This window comes from Herpailurus yagouaroundi, unplaced genomic scaffold, assembly GCF_014898765.1.
Source record: "Herpailurus yagouaroundi ecotype Mexico unplaced genomic scaffold, PumYag 197, whole genome shotgun sequence".
NCBI classification, from domain to species: domain Eukaryota; kingdom Metazoa; phylum Chordata; class Mammalia; order Carnivora; family Felidae; genus Herpailurus; species Herpailurus yagouaroundi.
The window spans coordinates 15097435-15120192 of record NW_024412428.1 but is presented as its reverse complement, the minus strand read 5'-3'; the positions used below and the strand labels follow the sequence as shown (position 1 = coordinate 15120192).

At 39.1% G+C, this 22758-nt stretch overlaps 1 protein-coding gene across 6 annotated transcripts in view; it reads left to right on the top strand.

Annotated features, from left to right (window-relative positions):
* Positions 1 to 22758, top strand: part of SMAD9 (SMAD family member 9) — a 74287-nt gene that overhangs the window by 5995 nt on the left and 45534 nt on the right. For 4 of the 6 annotated variants that reach the window (XR_005782364.1, XM_040448227.1, XM_040448230.1 and 1 more), the window contains one exon: positions 4048 to 4238. The exons of the other annotated variants lie outside the window; for them this stretch is intronic. The gene's annotated coding sequence lies outside the window, so the exon portion shown is untranslated. The remainder of the gene's footprint in view (positions 1 to 4047; positions 4239 to 22758) is intronic. 6 annotated transcript variants of the gene reach the window in all.

The following is a 22758-nucleotide window of genomic DNA, read 5'->3' as shown; positions in this document are numbered from 1 at the left end:
AGCCAGTGAATGTGGAAGGTGAGAAAATTTGTTAAAGCTAAAAAGATTTTAGTTCTCGTGTGTTTTTCTTTCACTTCTTGGTGCATTTATATCATTCTTTCCCTGTTTTCTAAGGGCAGTAGAATTTCACTTTTAGGAGCAAAAGTTAGATCAGATGTTTGTCAAAGACAAACCTGTGTGTCCCCCATGCTTCCCTTAGGGCTTATTGGTTAATTGTGTTTACATAAAACAGTCATTAGGTGTTGGCTGTGTTTGCAAACAATTGCAAGTTGGCGCCCAGGTATTATTTCAAGGGAGTGGCACTTCCTTTCTGTGGTCATTCATCTAAATTGATTGCAAACACACATTTTAATTTCGTAAAAAAAAAATTGTATGGATTATGTTTGGTGTTTTAAAATGTGATTTTTGTGGGGCTCCTGGGTGGCTCAGTCGGTTAAGCGTCTGACTTCGGCTCGGGTCATGATCTCATGGTTTGTGGGTTTGAGCCCCGTGTTGGGCTCTGTGCTGACAGCTCGGAACCCGCTTTGGATTCTGTGTCTCTCCTTCCCCCACTCACACCTCTCTCTCAAAAATGAATAAACATTAAAAAAATTTTTTTTTAGTAAAATATGATTTTGTGGATATATTAATTGGTCTAGAAAGTGGGACTTATAAATTTGGGGGCTTATAAAGGTTATTCATTCAATCGTTGTTTGTTCTGTGCCTATTGTACTTACACTGCTTGTGAGGCCCCAAGCCCTAAGGACCATATAACAAAATAAAGTAACAGAAGCAAATAAAATCTTGATTCCCAGGATATCATAGCCTAATTAGAAAGAGAGTGGTGAGGAAGGCAAATATCAGAATATTTATCAAATGGTAAATTTCTTTTTTTTTTTAATTTTTTAATGTTTATTTATTTTTGAGACAGAGAGAGACAGAGCATGAACAGGGAAGGGTCAGAGAGAGAGGGAGACACAGAATCCGAAGCAGGCTCCAGGCTCTGAGCTGTCAGCACAGAGCCCGACGCAGGGCTCGAACTCACAGACCATGAGATCATGCCCTGAGCCAAAGTCGGAGGCTCAACTGACTGAGCCACCCAGGCACCCTGGTAAATTTCTTTATGCAAAAAAGAAGTAATCTATTTGGATTTCTCTATATTTTTTCCTGGTTAGAATTCCATTTTTACTTTGTGAATTTTGCATCACCCTTGAGAAGGATAATTAGAATGATCCCATTTAGTTTAGGATTCTAAATAAAAGTGAAATACAAAGTATAATGGGAATAGAGATTCTTGCTGTAAGTCCTTGCAAGAAGTTAAGGAAGCTGACGATGTCCCTAGGCCTGGAATTGTGCTACTGTGTCTATCAAGAGAAGAGACCTTGCTTCTCTGGTTTTCTTCCTTAGGAGGAAACCACCCATGACCCTTTTAATAGCAGTAATAATAATCTTCTATAGCCTGCCTGGCAATAATGTGTTTAGATTCCTGTCTCCCCCCATAGACTATAATATCACAAAGCAAAGAGACCGTGTTTTATCTTAAAATACCAGTACCTAGAATAGGTGTCTGGCTCATCCTTGATGCTTGATACATTTAGTTTCTTCCTTCAACCACAGTCCTTTCTCTTCCCTAAGATATGTTGGTGTTTTGTAGAATAAGGTGGAAGGAAGGATAAGGCATTTGGATTTTAATCTGTAGACAAAAGAAAACTATTACATTTTAACCTGTGGTCAAAAGAGAAATACTGAAGGGTTTGAGCAGGAGAATCACATCATCAAAGGAGCGTTTGAAAAGAGATTGAAGACAAATTGATATGGTACTTCTAAGTGGCCACATTCATACTAAGCAAAGCTGCCGAGATGGTATTTGACACACCATCTCCACTGCTTCATGCATGTCATTGGCAATTAAAAATCTGAGTTTCTCCAAACAGCAATGTATAACACGGTTATTAGTGATTCTTCTCCACCAGTTTCTAATCTCCACAGCTCAAGCAGCCCTTGGCCTGGAAACTCAACCTCCCACAACATACACACATCAACGAAACTTTAAAAATTACCCATACACCATTTTAAAAAACACTTAAAGTATTATTTATAGCCATTTAACACTTTGCAGGTATTCACGTACAGGTCAGTGTTCTTATAACAGCACTTTAAGTAGAAAGACTATTAAGTGCACAGGAAGGAGGGAAGGCATTATATATGCTTTTGCTTGTCAAAGGAATTTGTTATATTACATCAGCAAAGCAATGGCTCAGAATCAGAAGTTAGACTAATTATATAGGGCTTCATAATGTAGTAGTTGATGTTATCGATGAGACTGGATTTTACCTTCATTCGTGCAACGTTTATTGTGTGCCAGACCTAGTGTTAGGCAGTTCAGAGCACTCTGTAGCATGGCCTGTGGCCTTCAGAAAGAGCTGAGCTTCTCTGGGGAAAACAAATAACCACGGTAAGGAAGCAAGTGTCCTCTGTGCTTTTGTGAAGGTGTATGCCAGGTGCTGTGGAAGCCCAGAAGAGCTGTGGAGAGCTCATTAACGCTGCTGCCTGGGGCCATGGGGGAGGTTTCCAGGATGTAGCTGCTCACAGGCCTCAGGGCAGAGGAGAAGCAGTGCAGGGCAAAAGGAGTGAGGATTGATGAGTCTGGGAATGCCATTTGAGGAGAAAGATTGTGAAGAGCCTGGTTGGAAAGTGATGCTCAAATCATCAAATCTTACCCACCATACTGCTTCCCACCCTCCCCCCTCCCCCGTGTAAAATACATAAATACACACTCATAATAGAAATTTGGAGACGGGACGCCTGGCTGGTTCAGTGGGTAGCACATTTGACTCTTGATCTCGGGACTGTGAGTTCAGTCTCCAACGTTGGGTATAGAGATGACTTGAGAAAAATAGGATGGCTCAGTGAGTGAAGCATCCAACTCTCGATTTTGGTTTAGGTTATGATCTCAAGGTTTGTGAGATGGAGCCCTGGGTGGGGCTCTGTGTTGATAACTCAGAGCCTGCTTGGGATTCTCTCTTCCTCTCTCTCTGCCATTCCCCACTTGCACAGGCGTGTTTGCACAAGCACTCTCTCTCAAATAAACATTAAAATAAAATATTTTTAAAAAGGAAGAAATTTGGAGACCAACTGTTTAAAGCAGAAATAAAAGACTTTTAACTCCAACCCCTGGAAATAGTTACTGTCCTAGTCTGTTTTAGTCTCAGTGCAAGATTTGTCACTAAAAAGTGTGCAGGGATCTGCTCTGGACTTGGAAGGACAGGCCGCTAGGGGTCCAACAGGGAGGGTGCTCTTGGGAGGGGTGGTGTGCAGATGAGGGGAGGCCCAGTAGGACACAGCTGCCTGGGTAGAGTAGACTCATTGAGGACATCTGGGATGGGGCATAGCTGAGAAATATGTGGAGGATCCATCCATGGGATTTGATGACCTAGGGAAAGTGGGATTGAGGAAGAGGATGAATAACATTTCCATGGGGTTGTTCTGAGTCTGTTTCTAGCTTAAGCAAGTGGTTGGGGAGTGGTGCTCCCAGAAAATATGGAGGAAAAACTGTTTTAAGAAAGCTAATAGGTTCCATTTCTTTCTCTTTTAAACAAAATAATAAACATTTTTTGAGCAGTTTTAGGTTCACAGGAAAAATTGAGCGAAAGGTACAGAGAGTTCCCATATACCTCCTACCGCCCCCCCTCCCCCCCCCCCCCCCCGGCCACATGCACAGTCTCCCGTACTATGGATGTCCTCCACCAGAGTGGTGCATTTGTTACAGTTGAGGATCCTACACTGGTACATCATTATCATCCAAAGTCCATGGGGTGTTGTACATTCTATACATTCTATGGGTTTGTGCAAATGTATAATGTGCAAATAGCCATTGCGATATCATACAGAAGAGTTTTACTGCCCTAAAAGTCATCTCCGCTCCACCTGTTCATCCGTCCATCTCCCCAACTCCGGGCCTAGATTCCATTACTACATTGGAACATACTGCATTTAAGGATCTTGGAGTATGGAAGTCAGTGGTGGTCAAATTTTAATGAAAAAAAAAATTTTTTTTTAAACCAACAGGGCCCTTAGATCAAAGAAGCCTCATTAAGTAAAGCTGAATGAAAACGGGCTGCTTTGGTGGAAGGTGGCAATCTGCAGAGGGACGAAGCCTAGTGCTTTGCCATTCTCCTGGTGTCCAAGTCCGTCCTGCCACTCTCTTGCTGCTGTGTTTGAGACTCTCTGTGGTCTCCAGAATTTTGAAGAACTGCATGGTAAGCAATTCTGGAGCTGGAAAGAAGGGCCGGTAGTTCCCAGATGCAGCGACCTCAAACTCTTGTGCTTTTCAGAACTGGTGTCTGCTTTTCAGGAGCTTTTTCGTTGTTTTGTTTTGTTTGGCTGGTTTTGGTCCCTTTCCTTGGGGCCAGTCCACCAGCTTTGATTTCACTTTGCTGTCACGCACCTGCTGGTGGCATTCCTCATCTGTCTCCCCGTTTGCTGTTCTGATTTGCTGTAAACTTCGAAATCCTGTAAACCCGCTTGTTTAACCTAAGTCGCAAATAGTCGCAAATAGGTCCTATGTGATCTTTTCTGTACAGACTTGATAACATCCATTTTGGCAGGTACAGCTCTTTTTTGCTTGTTGGTAGTTCTCAGGTTTTGTACAGTTGGAACTGCTGGATAGTCAAACTTTATACAGTGATCATCTCATTTCTCTTGGGGTCCATTTATCTTCTTGCCTTTTCCCTCTTTCTGACTGGTCCTGGAGTTATGTAGGAAGTATGTATTGCGGCCTCAGGAATATCTGTCCATCGGCTCTGTTGGGTGAATTGTAGCATTTCATGCTGATTGGGAAGAAAATGATGTCATAATTTGATTCCTAATGAGACGCTACTATGTTGAGATGGTTGAGATACTGTTTTTTTTTCTTTTTATGTGAACATTTGTCCTCTTTTTTCCTTCTTTGTCTCTGATGATTTTCTGATGTTGTTTTCCTTTTTTTTTTCTTTTCTTTTCTTCTTTTTTTGGCACCTTTTACTTCTACAGTGAGGCATGTAGGAGGAATAAGTAGAAGTATAACCACTTGTTAGTAATAAAAAATAGTATCTTTGCATTAAGTTTACAGTGTTCAAACTGCTTTTGCACACATCCTCTCAGTATGAAAAGCAGTGATTTTTCTCTCAGTTTTGCAGAGGAGGAAATAGGATCAAAGTGGTTGATTACTTAAAGGTCACATTAGTGAGGAAGCTAGCATTCAGTTTCAAGTCTTCTTCCTCCACGTCCTTCCTCCAAATATTCATTATATCGTGTTGCATCTTTTCCTGGAGGCACTAGTTACGTTGTGGGCCCTTCCAAACTTAAATAATAAAATACCACACTTGTGGGGTGGTCTATAGGCTCTCTCCAAGAAAATGCTGACGATGTACAGAAGAGAATGTGGTGGGGTGCCTGGGTGGCTCAGTCGGTTAAGCGTCTGACTTTGGCTTAGGTCATGATCTCTCACGGTTTGGGAGTTTGAGCGCCACGTCGGGCTCTGTGCTGACAGCTCGGAGTCTGGAACCCGCTTTGGATTCTGTGTCTCCCTCTCTCTCTGTCCCTCCCCTGATCATGCTCTGTCTCTCTCTCTCTCCTTCAAAAATAAATAAACATTCAAAAAAAATTAAAAAAAAAAAAAGAATAGAGTGTGGAGTGCTAGAAACTTACGCTGTAATCTTCCCAAGATTGTTTTGACATTCTCTGACGACAGTCTTATGAGTTGCTTACCGTTAAAATGTTCAATCATGCTCTTACTATTCAGAATAGCACGTGGAAAAAAAATGTGTAACATTTTAAGTCTACCTTAAAAGTGGCCCAACGCTTAGGTGTATTTGTTAGATCCTCTCTTTGCTGATTTATTGCCTGTTCTTCTTCCCTTTCACTATAAAATATCAAATAGGCAATAGAATAATAATTCTGTCTCTAAAGGTGGTAGGGAGAAACAGTAAAAAATGTATCCTGTCTTTTTATTAAAAAAACAAACAAACAAAAAACAATTCCATGGGCGTCTGGGTAGCTCAGTCAGTCGGGCTTCTGATTTTGGCTCAGGTCATGATCTCACGGTTCATGAGTTCCAGCCCCATGTTGGACTCTGTGCAGATGGTGCAGAGCCTGCTTGGGATTCTCTTTTCCTCCTTCTCTCTCTGCCCTTCCCCTGCTCTCTCTCTCTCTCTTTCCCTCTCAAAATAAATAAACTTAAGAGAAAGAAAAAAATAAAAAATAATTCTAAATCTCCACTGAAACTTAAGAAATGATAGCCAATCAACATTGACATTCTAGCTGAAAAATCAAACTAGATGAGTGTTCAAGAGGACCATATCCCAGGGATTTAAGTGAACATAAATCAAGCCTATCCCAGTGACCTATTAAGTATAAATCCCAATGACACCAGTTTACTTCAGCACCTCCTGTCATGAGCACAGGGCTGCCAATTATAGCCCTGTCTTGGTGTAGGCAAAACATATCACTTTTAATCAGGACCTTTTGTGAAATTCAGTACTAATGTAAAAAGTAATGAAGCTGGTTTTGGAGTTCTGTTTTAAAATGAGATTGTGTGGGGGCGCCTGGGTGGTGCAGTTGGTTAAGCGTCCGACTTCAGCCAGGTCACGATCTCGCGGTCCGTGAGTTCGAGCCCCGCGTCGGGCTCTGGGCTGATGGCTCGGAGCCTGGAGCCTGTTTCCGATTCTGTGTCTCCCTCTCTCTCTGCCCCTCCCCCGTTCATGCTCTGTCTCTCTCTGTCCCAAAAATGAATAAACGTTAAAATGAGATTGTGTGTATACTTTATGCACGTGGGGGTTTTGATATATTTGTGGGATTTTATTGGATGAGACTCAGGCAGTCATTATGTTGTTTGGGCCACAGTTTACCCAAATCCACAACTGTTGACAAAGATTAACTTCAAATATTCTGGTACTTAGTTGTGTATTATAGGGTAAATTTATTAATCCAGTAACATTTTCAGGTAGTAGGTTCTATTACATTCCTATTAAGGAGGGGTCATAAAATCAGTTTTAGGAAAGAGTGAATTTCAAATTCTGTGGACCTTCTAATGGATTTGAGCACACAGAGATTCTGGAGTATTAGTAGATTTTAATACAACTTCAAATATCAGATGTGGGGGTGCCTAAGTGGCTCACTCGAGTGTCTAACTCTTGATCTTGGCTCAGGTCATGATCTCATGGCTCGTGTTGGGCTTGTGCTGACGGCGTGAAACCTGCTTGGGATTCTCTCTCTCTGCCTCTCTCTCTCAAAAATAAATAAACATATATAAACATATAGAATAAATACCAGATGTGTTCGTGCATGAAAAGACTTTTATTTCTGCTTTCTTTCAGAATGCTCACAGTTGTTGAATCTATGGATGTTTTTTGAATGTAATTATTTGCTTTGACTAAAGGAATTTTATAGTTTGTATTGTAAAAATAGCTGATTCCAAGAAAATAAAGCTCAAAAATATTGATCGATAATATGTAAAATTGCCATTGGTTGGTTCTGGAATAGAAAATAGATCTCATTAAAAGAAATAATCTTTCTGGACATTGTTCTGTATTTTCACTTTTTTCTTAGCGTAGAAACAAATGATATTTTTAAAACAGTACTTTCTTTCTCCCCTATGCTACAACCATCAGAGAAAATTGATATGTTTACATGAATCAGCATTAAGTGGAAGAAAGGATCTGAAAGGCAGGCAAAATGCCGGGATGGCACAAAACTATGCCTGTCCTTCACTGAGTATGGGCTTTTGAAAGGAGATTATCCTATAATTGGGCCTGGGGTTTGTGTGTGATGTCCTGGCATTTTATATTATCAGGTATTCTAATTTCTTTCAAGACATGCATGTACCAATGGCACATTATTTTCCATCTCAAATTTAGATAAAAACCTAAAATTCTGTTAGTGGGAGACATTATTTGTAAAATCCCTTGACGACAGTGATGAAGCAAATTATTATAACATTTGGAGTGAGACTTTTTCCACTGTATTTTATTGTGATAAAACACACAAAATTTACCACTGTAGCCATTTTTAAGTGTACAGTTCAGTTGTATTAAATTCATTACATTGTTGTGCAACTATCACTACCACCCTTCTCCAGAACTTTTTCACCCTCCCCAATTGTGACTGTGTCCCCATTCAACAGAACTTCCCATGCCCCTTTCTTCTAGTACCTGTTCTATTTCCTGTCTTTATGAATTTGCCTATGCTAGTTACCTCATATAAGTGGAATCAAAATTTGCTTTTATTTTTTAAGTTTAAATAAATTTGTTTTGAGAGAGAAAGAGCACACTTGTGCACACAAGTGGGGGAGGAGCAGAGAGAGAGGGAGATGGGGAACCTCTAGCAGGCTCTGTCCTGCCAGCACAGAGCCTGACTCGGGGCTGGAACCCATGAACCTCGAGATCATGACCCAAGCCAAATTCAGGAGTCAGACGCTTAACCAACTGAGCCACCCAGGCGCCCCAAAATTTGCTTTTTTGTGTCTAGCTCATTTCATTAGTGTAACATCTTCAAGTTTTATCCATGTTGTAGCATGTATGAGAATTTCTTTCCTTTTTAAGGCTGACTAATATTCCATTGTGCATATCTACCACATTTTGTTTACCCAGTCATCTGTTGATGGACACTTAGGTTGTTTTTCTCCTTTTGGCTGGTGTGAATAATACTTCTGTGAATATTGGTGTACAAGTACCTGAGTACCTGTTTTCAGTTCTTTTGTGTGTACATCTAGGGATGCAATTACTGGGTCATTTAGTAATTCTGCATTTAATTTTTGAAGAGCTTCCAAGCTGTTTGCCACAGTGGCTGAACCACTTTATAGTCTCACCAACAATGCACAAAGATTCTCCTTTTTCCACACCCTTGCCAACACTTGTAATAGCTATCCTAATGAGGGTGAAGTGGTATCTCATTGTGGTTTTGATTTGCATTTCCCTAATGACTATTGATGTTATGATGTTATCATACAATCATATGCTTGTTGACCATTTATATATCTTCTTTGGAGAAATGTCTTATTCAAGTGCTTTGTCCCCTTTTGAATAGTATTGGTTTTTCTTTTGGTTGTTGAGTTATAGGAGTTCTTTATCTATTTGGGATATGAATCATTTATCGGATATGTATATATATGTATTTATATATATGTATATATATGTATTTATATATGTGTATATATGTATTTATATATTATATATATTTAATACTTTATATACATTTATAATTATAATTTATAATTATATATTTTTATATTTTATATATTTTTTTATATATATTATTTATTTATAAAAATTTATTATATATATTTTTATATATGTATTTATATGTATTTATATATATGCATTACATATATTTATATATATATATATATATATATATATATATTTTCCACCTACTTCTGTATGTGATTTTTCACATACTTCTGTATGTGATTTTTCACATACTTCTGTATGTGATTTTTCACATTTAAGAGTTACTTCTGTGGAATTTCATAACATTTGGTCATCTAAATAAAGGGAATCACGTATGTTTTTCAAAAGTCTTTTGTTTTTAAAACTAGTCTTAGATCACATTAATTTTGAACAAATCATGGTTAGATTAGAGGATATCTAGCCGGCATATATCAGTGTGTGATATAACTGTCAGTGAAACAGCATTTCAACTGCAAACAAAGTTAGAAAGGACATTTGGCTTTTTGTAGGTTTAGAAATTTGGATCACTGAAGAAAATTAGCTGCCATCACTTCAGAGTCTGTTTTCTCAGTGTCCTCCTAATTTAAAAGCTTTCATTTGGGTTAAGAGAGTTGTAAAGCACCTAAATTAGAGATAGGAATTTTTAAGACTTGGTTCCAGTTCTGCTTTTGACATAATGATATATTGATAGTGTTGAAAATCCAGCAGCAACTAAACCAAAAAACAAAGACATTTAAAAAAGTGTAAGACCCAGCGCCTGGATGGCTCGGTTAGGCCAGCATCCAACTTCTGCTCAGGTCATAATCTCACGGTTTAGAAGTTCAAGCCCCGCTCCAGGCTTTGTGCTGACAGCTCTGAGCCTGGAGCCTGCTTCGGATTCTGTCTCCCTCACTCTCTCTGTCCCTCCATGCTCAAGCTCTGTCTCTCTCAAAAATAAACATTAAAAAACAAAACAAAAAGTATAAGGCCTTTGGAACAGAAAAACAATGAGAAATATTTTTAGTCTCGCTTATATGTGGAATCTAAAAAAAAAAAAAAAACCAGTGCACCAGGCACCTGGGTGGCTCAGTCCGTTAAGCATCCAACTCTTGATTTTGGCTCAGGTATTCATCTCAGGGTTACTGAGATTGAGCCCACTTCAGGCTCTCTGCTGACAGCATGGAGTCTGCTTGGGATTCTCTTTCTCCCTCTCTGTCTGCCCCTTTCCCACTTGTGCCCAAGATCTCTCTCAAAATAAATTAAAAAATTAAAAACAAACAAACAAACAGAAACAAAACCAAGCTCATAGGTACACAGAATAGGTAGGTGGTTGCCAGAGGTTTAGGATGGGGTGTGGGCAAAATAGGTGAAGAGTGTCAAAAGGTGTACAAACTTCGAGTTACAAAATAAACAAGTCATGGGATGTAACATACAGCATGGTGATATAGTTAATGATACCATATAGTATATTTGAATGTTGCTAAGAGAGTAGATCTTAAAAGTTTACATCATAAGATAAAAATGGTGACAGATGTTAACTAGACTTGCTGTGGTGATCATTTTGTAGTGTATACAAATATTGAATTGTGGTGTACATCTGAAACTAATATAATGTTTTATGTCAATTATATCTCAAACAAGGAGATTTTTAGGAAGAATAGATTAGAAAGAAAGAATAGGATTAGAAGGGAATGACCAGGAGTCAATTTCAAGAAATGAAAGTCTAGGGGTGCCTGGGTGGCTCAGTCGGTTGAGTGTCCGACTTCGGCTCAGGTCATGATCTCGCGGTCTGTGAGTTCGAGCCCACATCAGGCTCTGTGCTGACAGCTCAGAGCCTGGAGCCTGCTTCGGATTCTGTGTCTCCCTCTCTCTCTGCCCCTCCCCTGCTCATGCTCTGTCTCTCTCTGTCTCAGAAATAAATAAAACATTAATAAAAAAAATTTTTTTAATGGAAGTCTAGGCAGAGTTTCTCACCTACTGGCACTTGGGGCCAGATAATTCTTTTTTTTTTTTTTTTAGGTCTTTATGTATTTGTTTTGAGAGAGAGAGAGAGTGAGCACATGAGCAGAGTAGGGACAGAGAGAGAGGGAAAGAGAGAATCCCAAGCCGGCTCCGTGCTATTAGCACAGAGCCCTACCTACATGGGTCTTGAACCCACAAACTGTGAAATCATGACCTGAGCTGAAACCCAGAGTCACACACTTATAACCGACTGAGTCACCCAGGGGCCCAAATAATTCTTTGTTGTGCACACTGTTCTCTGAGTTGTGGGATGTTTAGCAGCATCCTTGGCCTCTATGCACTAGATGCCACTGGGGCCCGCTCCCTCTGGCCCGCTTCTGGCAACCCAGAATGTCTCCAGACATTGCCAGATGACCGATGGGGGGCAAGGTCACCCCCTCTTCCCTCACTGAGAACCATTGGTCTAGGATGATGAGAGCCTGACCTGTGTTCTAACAGAAGAATGGTGATGAAAAGGGGAGAAAAAGTGAAATTTTGAGTAGAAGAGAGGAAGACAGTTTCTGATACTTAAAATTTATTAAGCATCTACTATTTCTTGGGCACCAGCACTAGGAGACATAGTCACTTAACATAATTAGTAATAAATATTTATTAAATGCCATTTTTTTTGCGAAGGATTGGAGCTACAGAGGTGAACAAGGTAGTCACATCCTTAAAGACTTTGTTATTTAATAGAGGAGGGACATATATACAAACAAGTTATGATCCAAACTGAAAATAGTAATGTGTATAAGGTACTGCCTGAGAAGAGCATTCTATCTACGATACCTGAGCTGCACTTGAAGGATAAATAGCAGTTTCCCCTCCTGTGGTGGGCTTTGCAGGGGAGGTGGTGAACTGCCCGTGGTCTTTTTAATAGATCCTAAGATGAAGACCAAGTTCATGCAAAGCTCTCTCCAGGCTGTCACCTCTGTCCAGGGAATAAAACTCTCAGACCATAATTATACCTAGGAAGACTACACGGGGCAATTGTGCATTTTCCTCCAGGCTTCAGTAGAGCAATTAGCACCTGGCAAATCCCAGAGCTATGCGATTTTAGCGCTAGTTTATTTATTTCACATACCGTCTTAAATCATCCTCAGTGCAAGAGGATTAGGAGATGCATATCTAACTCCCGTAATAAGTCAAACTCTGCCAAATTATATCATTAACACTTTGTTGATTTTGAAAAATTAAATAAGAGGCATATTTGCATCCTGTGGTTAACAGTTTCTTTATTAACCCGTAGGCGTACTGTAATGGAACCTGGAAACAGATGGAACCATATGGCTTTATTTGTGGGGTGGCAATATGTTGCTTAATCTCATGGGAGCAGTATTTGCTATTATGTAAGAAAAATACAATTAATCCGTGGCAGTTTATGTAATATATATTCAATAGGAGTGATACCCTTCATCCTTCCTTAAGTATTTACGTTTTAAACATTTTGCAAATTGGAAAAGAAAGTAATGAACACCAAAGAAAATTTGCCAATGCATCTATCTTAAACTGCCCTACATGTACTTTAGCTCTGCTATTTCTTCACTGGCTTCTGTCCCACTAGAAACAATAGTGTTCAGACTTGCTGATGTCACTACCCAGTTATTTAATTTGACTAAATGAGATAGGTGTATTTATTTAAGATTTTGTTCAGAATTTTTTTTTAAATGTCAGTATGGTACTTTTACATTGCAGGGGATGTTGTGTGATATGATTGTAAAATTAATTAACTTATCAAGAATAATTATTTACATATGCTAAAAGCCATGGAGACTCTTAAGATAAGATGCAAAAGCTATTTGCCCTTTCAGTTCACAGAAAATAATTCATTGTTATTCATTCCGTTTCATCTTATCTGATGTTTTGTTTTTGAAAAATATAAAATGTTCAACGTGCTAGTAACTAAATGGTTTTTAGTCTTAGTACATTTCAATTACTTAAGACTGACTCACACATCAGAATGGCTCCTGCTGCGCATGCCCTCCTGGCAATATGGTTTTGAAAGGGTCCCTTGGCACTGGAGCCTGAGACCTTAAATTGCCCCTCCTTCTTGCCATTTCAACTGTTCTTTGACAGGAGTTGGTCAACCATAGTTTTCTCTCCCTTTCCTCTTCTCCTCCCACCCCCATTACTTTCTGGGAGCTGTGAGTGACTCTGTGAGCCCGTTCATTCATTTAGTAAATATTAAACAAGCTAGGCTCTATTTTGTGTGCTGGGGTACAGCAGTGAACAAAATGGTCAAAAAATTCACATCCTAATACAGTCAGTGTTGTGGAGAGGAAAAAGAGACAATAAATAATAAAAATAAATAAAATACAAAGCAATCTTGAAAAGGGAGAACAAAGTTGGAAGGCTCACACTTCCCAGTCTGAAATATCCTAGAAAGATATAGTAATCAAAACTGTGGAATTGGCGGGGCGCCTGGGTGGCTCAGTCGGTTAAGCGTCCGACTTCAGCTCAGGTCACAATCTCGCTGTCTGTGAGTTCGAGCCCCGTGTCGGGCTCTGGGCTAATGGCTCAGAGCCTGGAGCCTGCTTCCGATTCTGTGTCTCCCTCTCTCTCTGCCCCTCCCCCATTCATGCTCTGTCTCTCTCTGTCTCAAAAATAAATAAACCTTAAAAAAAATTTTTTTTAAATAAAATAAAATAAAATAAAGGAGAGTAACATAGCCCTGTATGTTAACTAACTGGAATTAAAATAAAAACTTAAAAAGAGTACACTTATCTTGATAAGCAATGAGTCATGAATAGAATTGTTGAATCATTATATTGTACACCTGAAACTAATATAAAATTGTATGTTAATTATCCTGGAATTAAAAATTAAGCAAATAAAAAATTATAAATAAATAGATACAGTAAATAAATAAATAAATAAATAAATAAATAAATAAATAAATAAGGCAGGTAAGGCTTTGCTGAGATGACAGGAGTAAATTTCTGAAGGGGATGGGTGAGGTAGACAGCCACGTACATACCTGATGGAAGAACACCACAGAAACAGAAATGCTCTGGGGTAGTTACATGCCTGGCATGTTCAAGGCAAAGTAAGGAGGCAGTTGTGGCAGAAGTAGAGAAAGCAAAGGGGACAGTAGGAGGAAGAGAGATCAGGGAAGTGGATGCTCAAGGAAGGCTCATTCTAACGTGCCACCAGGGTTGAGAATATAGTACTGCAGAGCCTTGTAGACCACTGCAAAGACTTATTTGGAGTGAATAAAACCTTTGGAGAGGTTTGAGCAGAGAAGGATCATGAAATTGATTCGTCTTAATAGGGTCGACCAGACCTGTGTTAAGAACAGACGAGGAGCAAGTGCAAAAACAGGAAGACCAGTTCGAAGGCCATTATAATAATATAAGGAAGTGTTGTTCTGGCTCTGCTTTTTCCATACGACACAGTTTCACCCACAGTCATTTCCTTTTCCCACCTAAAGATGCTGATAAACTTGGGACTAAATCCCTTTGCTTCAGCCCTGTCGTCTGAGCTCCAGATCCTGTACCTAACTGCCTACTGAATTCCACTTTGATACAGTGCTTCTCCTGAACGTCTATCCACCATACCATTTGAAACCCGGTATATCCAAAATAGACTTCATTGCCATCTATCCGACCCCTGACTTCAATTCCTCCTGAATTTGCCATTTTAATGAATGATATACCATCACCTATGTGCCCAAGAAATCTGGACTCTTCCTACTCCCTTAGTCCCAAGAGTCAAGATTTTTTTATATTTTAAAATCTTTACTTTTTCATATAGATTTCAAAATCACCAAGTCAAGTTATACAAAAAAATACTACTGCGAATCCTGTCAAAATGGCACAGTGTCTACAGATTTATTTGGGGAGAACTGAAATCCTAACAGTTTTGAGTCTATAAATTCATAAACCTGATATAACTTTTCACTTAATTTCTTTCTGCAGTGTTTTGCAGTTTTCATTATAGAGTTCTTGCCCATTTTTTAAATTAAATTTATTCCTAAGTTTATTTCGGGGGGTTTGATAGTATTGTAAATGCTTTTACTTACTTCATTTTCCACTTGTTCGCTGCTGCTTAGTAGGAATAGAATTGGTTTTGCACATTTACCTTTTATCCTGCCACTTGCTAAATTCACTAGTTTCAATTTTATAAAAACAGATTCAGTAGGATTTTCTTTGTTGTTATTTCTGTTGTTTTGAATATAAACAGTTTTACATCTTCTTTTCTAAGCATCATGGCTGTTTTTTCCCCCTTGCTATATTGCACTAACCAGGACAATGATGAATAGAAGTTGTGTGGGTGGATTTTCTTGCTTTGTTTCCAATCTTAGTGAAAAGTATTTGATGTTTCACCACTAATTATGATGTTAGGTATAGGCTATTGTGGCTGTCCTTTAAGGACTATGGAAATTTCCTTCTATTTCTAGTTTGCTGGGAGTTAATAATTTTTTAAAACTCATGGATGGGTAGTGACTTGTCAAATGCTTTTTCAGCATTTATTAAGATAATAATGTGGTATTTTTCCTTTATTCTGTTTATATGGTGAAGTATGTTGATTTGTTTTCAAATGTAATGCCAAGTTTGGATTTCTGTGTTAAATCCTACTTGGACATGGGTATTAATCTTTTTAATACTGCTGGAGGTTATTTGCTTATATTTTGTTAAGGATATTTATATCTATGTTTCTAAGTGGTCTCTTCCAGGGAAAGTTTTTAGTTGTGAATTCAGTTTAAGAGAGATAAGGCAATTCAAATATTCAATTTCTTTCTCTGTAGATCAAAAATTAACTATGTTGTATACATCTGTGTAACCCACACTTTTATTAAGACCTAGGACATTTCTATCACCCCCAGATGTTCCCGCTAATGAACTTTGGATAAATAGCTCTTTGTAATTTAGGCTCTATATGAACTGAGCAATTATAACTGAAACTGCATTGTGGTATACCTTTTTTTACCAATCACATATTAGCTTTATTTTGTTATCATTTATTAAAAATTTAAAAAAAAAGAAATTAAAAAAATAGATATTCTGTTAGGTTATCAAAACGGGTTATCAAATTCTGCATTTTTTTAGTATTTAGGAAAAAAATTATTTTAGAACTTCTTCTCAAGATATCCCACATTCCTTAAGTTGATGCCAGATTTAAAACAGACAGACATGAATATATTTTAGATTTCTTGCATTGTGGTAGACTCATTTGAATGGCAGGCTGAACTTAAGCAGAAAAGGGCTTTGTCATAACATAGAATACTGTGCAGCAGTTAAAAAGAATAAAGGAGATTTATACTATACTAACATAGAAAATAACCTTAAGCAAGTTGCAAAATGATAAAATATTTTTATTTTTTATTTTATATTAGAGCGAGAGAGCATGTGATTTGAGGAGAGAGGTAGAGGGGGAGAAAGTGAGAGAGACAGAGAGAGAGAGAGAGACAGAGACAAAGTCCTAAGCAGGCTCCGTGCCCAGTGCAGAGCCTGACTTGGGGCTCCAACCATGACCCAGGGATAATGACCTGAACCAAAATCAAGAGTCTGATGCTCAAATGACTGAGCCATCCAGACACCTCTGATTAAATAATTTAAAAAAATACAGACTAATACTACAATTTTTTGTAAGGATCTATCTATGGATGAACATGCAGAGTAAAATACCTAAAAATAAGCTCAAACTTGTAACAGTAATCATAGCAAGAAGTACATGAGGATTTGGGGATTGTGGTTGATGATCAGATAAAATTTAACCTTATCTATAATGTTTTAATTTTTGGAGGAGTAATAACTTGATGTGGACCGGATGTAATTAGAACTGTAAAGTGACTTGACTGATTTACGTATGACTAGAGGCAAAATGCAACTAGGTCTTGTTTTTGGTTTTGTTTTAGCAATTACTCTGGAACTGTAGAAAACCAGCTTGTAAAATCTGTACAGAGAGTGCTCTAAATCTGGTTGGTTTTGTTTTGTTTCAAACTATGGCACAAGAGAGTACCGCAAGTGAAGTAAAAATGCAACTTAGACCGCAAGTGAAGTAAAAATGCAACTTAGAATTAAAATTAAAAATTGAATATTACTCTACCACAGAACTTTAAAAACAAAATATTTAATAACATGAAAATATCATTCATTGAAATAGGAAGAATATAAGACATATCTATGAACTAATGCTATTTTAAAATGTTTATTTATAAAAAAAGGTTTAAAAATCCACAACAATGTTAACAGGGATTATTATCTCTGTGTGGGTAGACAGTGATTATTTGAGCTGTCTTTTTTCATATTCAAGTGTTTTTTTTTCATGAACACAAATTATTTTTTTTTAATTTTTTTTAATGTTTTTATTTATTTTTGAGACAGAGAGAGAGAGACAGAGCACGAGCAGGGGAGGGGCAGAGAGAGAGGCAGACACAGAATCTGAAGCAGGCTCCAGGCTCTGAGCTGTCAGCACAGAGCCCGATGCGGGGCTCAAACTCACACACCATGAGATCATGACCTGAGCTGAAGTCAGACGCTCAACTGACTGAGCCACCCAGGCACCCCCCATATTATTTTTTAAATCAAGGTGAGAAAACCCCCTTTCTATCCCAATTAAAGAAAGAAGGAAGGAAAGAAGAAAGAAAGAAAAAGGAAGGAAGGAAGGAAGGAAGGAAGGAAGGAAGGAAGGAAGGAAGGAAGGAAAGAAGGAAAGAAAGGCTGGACAGGGCAGAGAACATCAGAGAAGATGGGAAATTCTTAGCGTTTGCAAACACGCTATAGGGAGTTCTGTACATCTTTTAAGTGAGAATGTTAGTTGAGATGTGTGTTAGAAACCTGGCGAGTTGGGGAAGAGGTTTGGGAGGGATGGAGGGAAGTGAGCAGGATGGAGAGGAAGAGATGGTTTTGAAATATGTTTAGAAAGTAAACAGTCCACAGGATTGGTAACAGGGTGGGTAGGACTGGAATGAGAGAATGAGGGAGAGGTTAATTTTCTCTTTTTTATATTTTTCAACTTAAAAACAAATCATTTCAGATCTATTTTGTAACTGCATTACTCTTTGATATAAACAGAACTGTGATTCTTCTCTTTCCGTGACAAAAACTCCTATCTGAGCCCTTTGGCTTTTGTTAAGGTGGTTTAAAGTAACACTAAATCACAAAGTTTCAAGCTGCCCAGGAAAATGCTATTTCTTTCAAGTGGAGTACAGAAACCAATATCCAAATCCTTCTATTATCTTCAGCAAAAACAACCGCACAGGGTGACATTTCCTAGGATAACTTAACAAAAATAAAGCACTAAATTTTCTTTCTTTATTGTTGTTTTTTATAAATTAAAAAAAAATTTAATGTCTATTTTTGAAAGAGGGAGAGAGACAGAGTATGAGTCGGGGAGGGGCAGAGAGAGAGGCAGACACAGAATCTGAAGCAGGCTCCAGGCTCTGAACTGTCAGCACAGAGCCCGATGAGGGGCTCAAACTCACAAGCTGTGAGATCGTGACCTGAGCCAAAGTTGGTCACTCAACTGACTGAGCCACGTAGGTACCTGCTTCCTCTGATTATTTAAATTCATGGTAAACACATCTTTCTCTGGAATTCTATTTCATTTTTATTCAACAATAATCGAAATCTAAATTTTTCAAGATCTCGTGACTATTGAACAGAATTATGATTGATGTTAAACCAGTGGTGATGTTGAGACAGAGTGTGATTTTTACCCCCCAGGGGACACTTGACAATATCTGGTGACATTTTTAGGTTGTCAGAACTTGCATGGGGTGTGCTACTGACATGTAGTGGATAGAGGCCGGGGATGCTGCTAACCATCCTATAATAGACAGGACAGCCGCCACACAAATTGTTGTTAAAATCAAAGGGGAAAAAATGCCATAGTGCTGAGATTGAGAAATCTGTGTTAGACCCTTTAAGAGATGCGGAGATTCATGGGACTTCCCGTTTTAGTAAGGGATATATATCCAGAAAATTATGATACTGTTTACAGTAGAGGAATAGTTGATACATATATGGATGTAGAGCATTGGGACTCATTGGACAAAGGATGACCTGGGAAACTGAGGAGGGCATGGATTTGAGGACTTCAGGTTGATGGAGCAGTAGAGGGATCTAGCTGGTTAATCTGGCCTAATGCCAACAAGTGCTGGCTGAAACTGACTGCAGGAGATGGGGTGGGTGGCAGCTAGGCATTTTGGAGTCCCTCACTACCAGATCATGGAGAGAAAACAGGCAGCCATCATTGCCACAAATGTGCAAGAGAGATTGACATAAACAAAGCAATCATAAATCACAGCCAAGGAGGTTCATGGGGTAGTAAATGTATCAAGGGCTTAGAGCAGTGCCATCTTTTTAATGGGTTGGCTCAAGATTTCCAGGGAGACTTCACGCAGAGGTGAAGAGGGACCACAGCCTCAGAGGAGGTGAAGTTCTCTGCTAGGACCTGAATCAGTGTGAGGCCACACGGGATAAGTGACATATGGGAGGTATAGTGCACCATGAACAGTTGTAGAGATCACATTCAGGCAGGGGATCAGGAGGGCTCTGTGGAGGGCACTGAACTTCAAAGAGGGGAGATTGAGGTCAGGAAGTCGAAAAGGCGTGATGAAGACACAGGGCCAGGGAGGGCTATAACAAATAATTAACTCTTAGATGCTCACTCAGTGTTCCATGTGTTGCTTGTAAGTTTATAACTTGTGTTTAGTGGATGCTTAAGAAATGCTTGTTCTTAATCTTTTTATTCATTGTTTTGAGGCCCTTCTGATTATAGATTAGAACCTTTTTTAATCTCTTTCTTTCTTTCTTTCTTTCTTTCTTTCTTTCTTTCTTTCTTTCTTTTTTCTTCTTGAGTCAGAGAGAATGAGTGCCCACTCAACAAGTTGGGCAGAAGGAGACAGAAAGAGAGAATCTTAAGCAGGCTCTACACCCAGTACAGAGCCCCACACAGAGCACTGTGAGATCATGACCTGAAGTGGAATCAAGACTCAGATGCTTAACCAACTGAGCCACCCAGGCAACCCTCCCTGTTTTTGCTTTTTTTTTTAAAACCTTTTTTTAAAATGTTTATTTTTGAGAGAAAGAGTGTGTGTGTGAGTGCGGGAGAGGTAGAGAGAGAGGGGGGCAGAGGATCCTAAGTGGGCTCTGTGCCGACAGCAGAGAACCTGATGCAGGGCTCAAAGTCACGAACCTCGAGATCATGACCTGACCTGAAATCAGATGCCCAACCAACTGAGCCACCCAGGCGCCCCACCCCTCTTTTTCTTAAGCTTTGATTAGACTTTGGTTCTTAAATTTTGTTCTGCTGAGAGATATCATTGTTAATTAATAAGAGGGAACAGTTTATACATGTCCTCTGAGATTTTGTTTTAAATTGATTAAAACATTTCATGATATAATAGTTAATACTTTCAAAAGAATATGTGATATATGTGTATAAAAAAGAATATGTGGGGGCATCTGAGTGGCTCAGTCAAATGTCTGACTCTTGATTTCGGCTCAGGGTGACATCAGTCCCGAGTTGGGCTCTGTGCTAACAGCGTGGAGCCTGCCTGGGTTCCTCTCTCTCCCTCTCTCTCTCTCTCTCCCTCTCTCCCTCTTTCCCTGTATCCCTCCCCAACTTGTGCATGTGCTCTCTATCTCTCCTCTCCCAAAGTAAATAAACATTTAAAAAAATTACTAATAAGGACCCAATAAACTCAGTAAATAAATAAGTAAATTGCATTAATTATTTCTCCCTAAGGATTGAAAACTAGTCTAGGATATATACTGGGCTGTGAAATTGGCTAGATCTTGTGAAATGCAAATTTCAACTTTAAAAAATGATGGCTAAGTGTTTCTGAAGTGTATAATCCGTCTATTCCTACCAATTTTGGTTAATCACATTCTCATCAATACTTGTTATGTCAGACAAAATAAACCAAATGAAGATATATTAATTATTTTTAAATACGTTCTAATTTTACAATTAAAAATTTCTTACTGAATAAAATGCCAGACTTCTGGAAGGCTGGAGAACACTGAGTTATCCTGTATTCAGTTGAGAGCTTGCTTAGGGAGGTCTTCACATTTTCTTTGCTTAAATGTACATCTTCCTTGTTATTCTGTATGCTTTATTACTCAAGTAGCAACTATTGATCTATCTCAGTTGTGGCTTGGCATTTGATTATTTTATAGTTAAGCATTACTGAGAAATTACTTGCTAAGTAAACCTGAAACTTACTGAGAAAATAGCTATGTTGTCCTCGATGTAGTATGACACATTTCATTCCAGAAACATTGAAATTTTTATGGACATTTGGTGATATCAATTTTAAAGTTCAAAGGTTTGGTTAAATGTATATAATCAGGCTGTTTGATGAAAAGTTTTGGTTGAATTTTTTTTTAAATGTGGCCTTATAGACCCAGCCCTAAATCTTAGACTGATTTGTAAGAATTTTACTTAGCTTATTTTTGTAGGTCTTGCCACCATTTTTTTTTAAACGTTTATTTATTTTTGAGACAGAGAGAGACAGAGCATGAACAGGGGAGGGGCACAGAGAGAGGGAGACACAGAATCTGAAACAGGCTCCAGGCTCTGAGCGGTCAGCACAGAGCCCGACGCGGGGCTCGAACTCACGGACCGTGAGATCATGACCTGAGCCGAAGTCGGACCCTTAACCGTCCGAGCCACCCAGGCGCCCCATTGCCACCATTTTTAAGGTGGAGACTGTCTTTCCTGATATTTTCTTTACACTTACTAAGGTAGTGCTTCTGTATGCTGGTGTATCCCCTCCTGGCTTCTGCTGTGTTTCATGAATCCATAGCATGTAAAAATCCACTTGTTAGTCTGGATATAGTGACTAAACTACATAGGAAGAATTTTTGTCCTGCACAATGATTAGCTTCATTGTTCATGGCTATCCTCTTGGTTAATGGGTGATCAAACATAACCTTGCAAGGCACTTTTCTTTTTTTTTTTTTTTTTTTCCAACGTTTATTTATTTTTTGGGACAGAGAGAGACAGAGCATGAACGGGCGAGGGGCAGAGAGAGAGGGAGACACAGAATCGGAAACAGGCTCCAGGCTCTGAGCCATCAGCCCAGAGCCCGACGCGGGGCTCGAACTCATGGACCGCGAGATCGTGACCTGGCTGAAGTCGGACGCTTAACCGACTGCGCCACCCAGGCGCCCCGCAAGGCACTTTTCTTATGCCTGTCTGACGTAGGTGGCTCCAGCTTCCCTCCAGCTTCATCTTTCAAGTCAGTGGTACAATCAAGCCTGGTCACCCAATAATGCTATTCTGTATATATTTCAACAAAATTGTCATCATCACGGACAAAAATTTTTCCAGCATGGTCTTGCACTTTGTCATTCTTTCGGGTGTTTTTCTGGCTTGAGCATACACGGAGCTCATTACAATGGACAAGCTCACGTTTACTCCGGCACAGGTTCAGTTTTTTGTTTTTTTAGATTCTGGAATTCTTTCTCAGCAGTAGGAATCCACGCTGTACATCTAAAGAGCACTTGCTTGCACAATGGGAGAGTAGCAGTGAGCAGATGTGACGCAGTGTAGAAGGAGTTGATGAATTTACCCTCAGAAATACTAGGACTCTAGTAGGTATCATGTCCTCAGTTAACCTGTCTGCATTTGCAGACTGGAG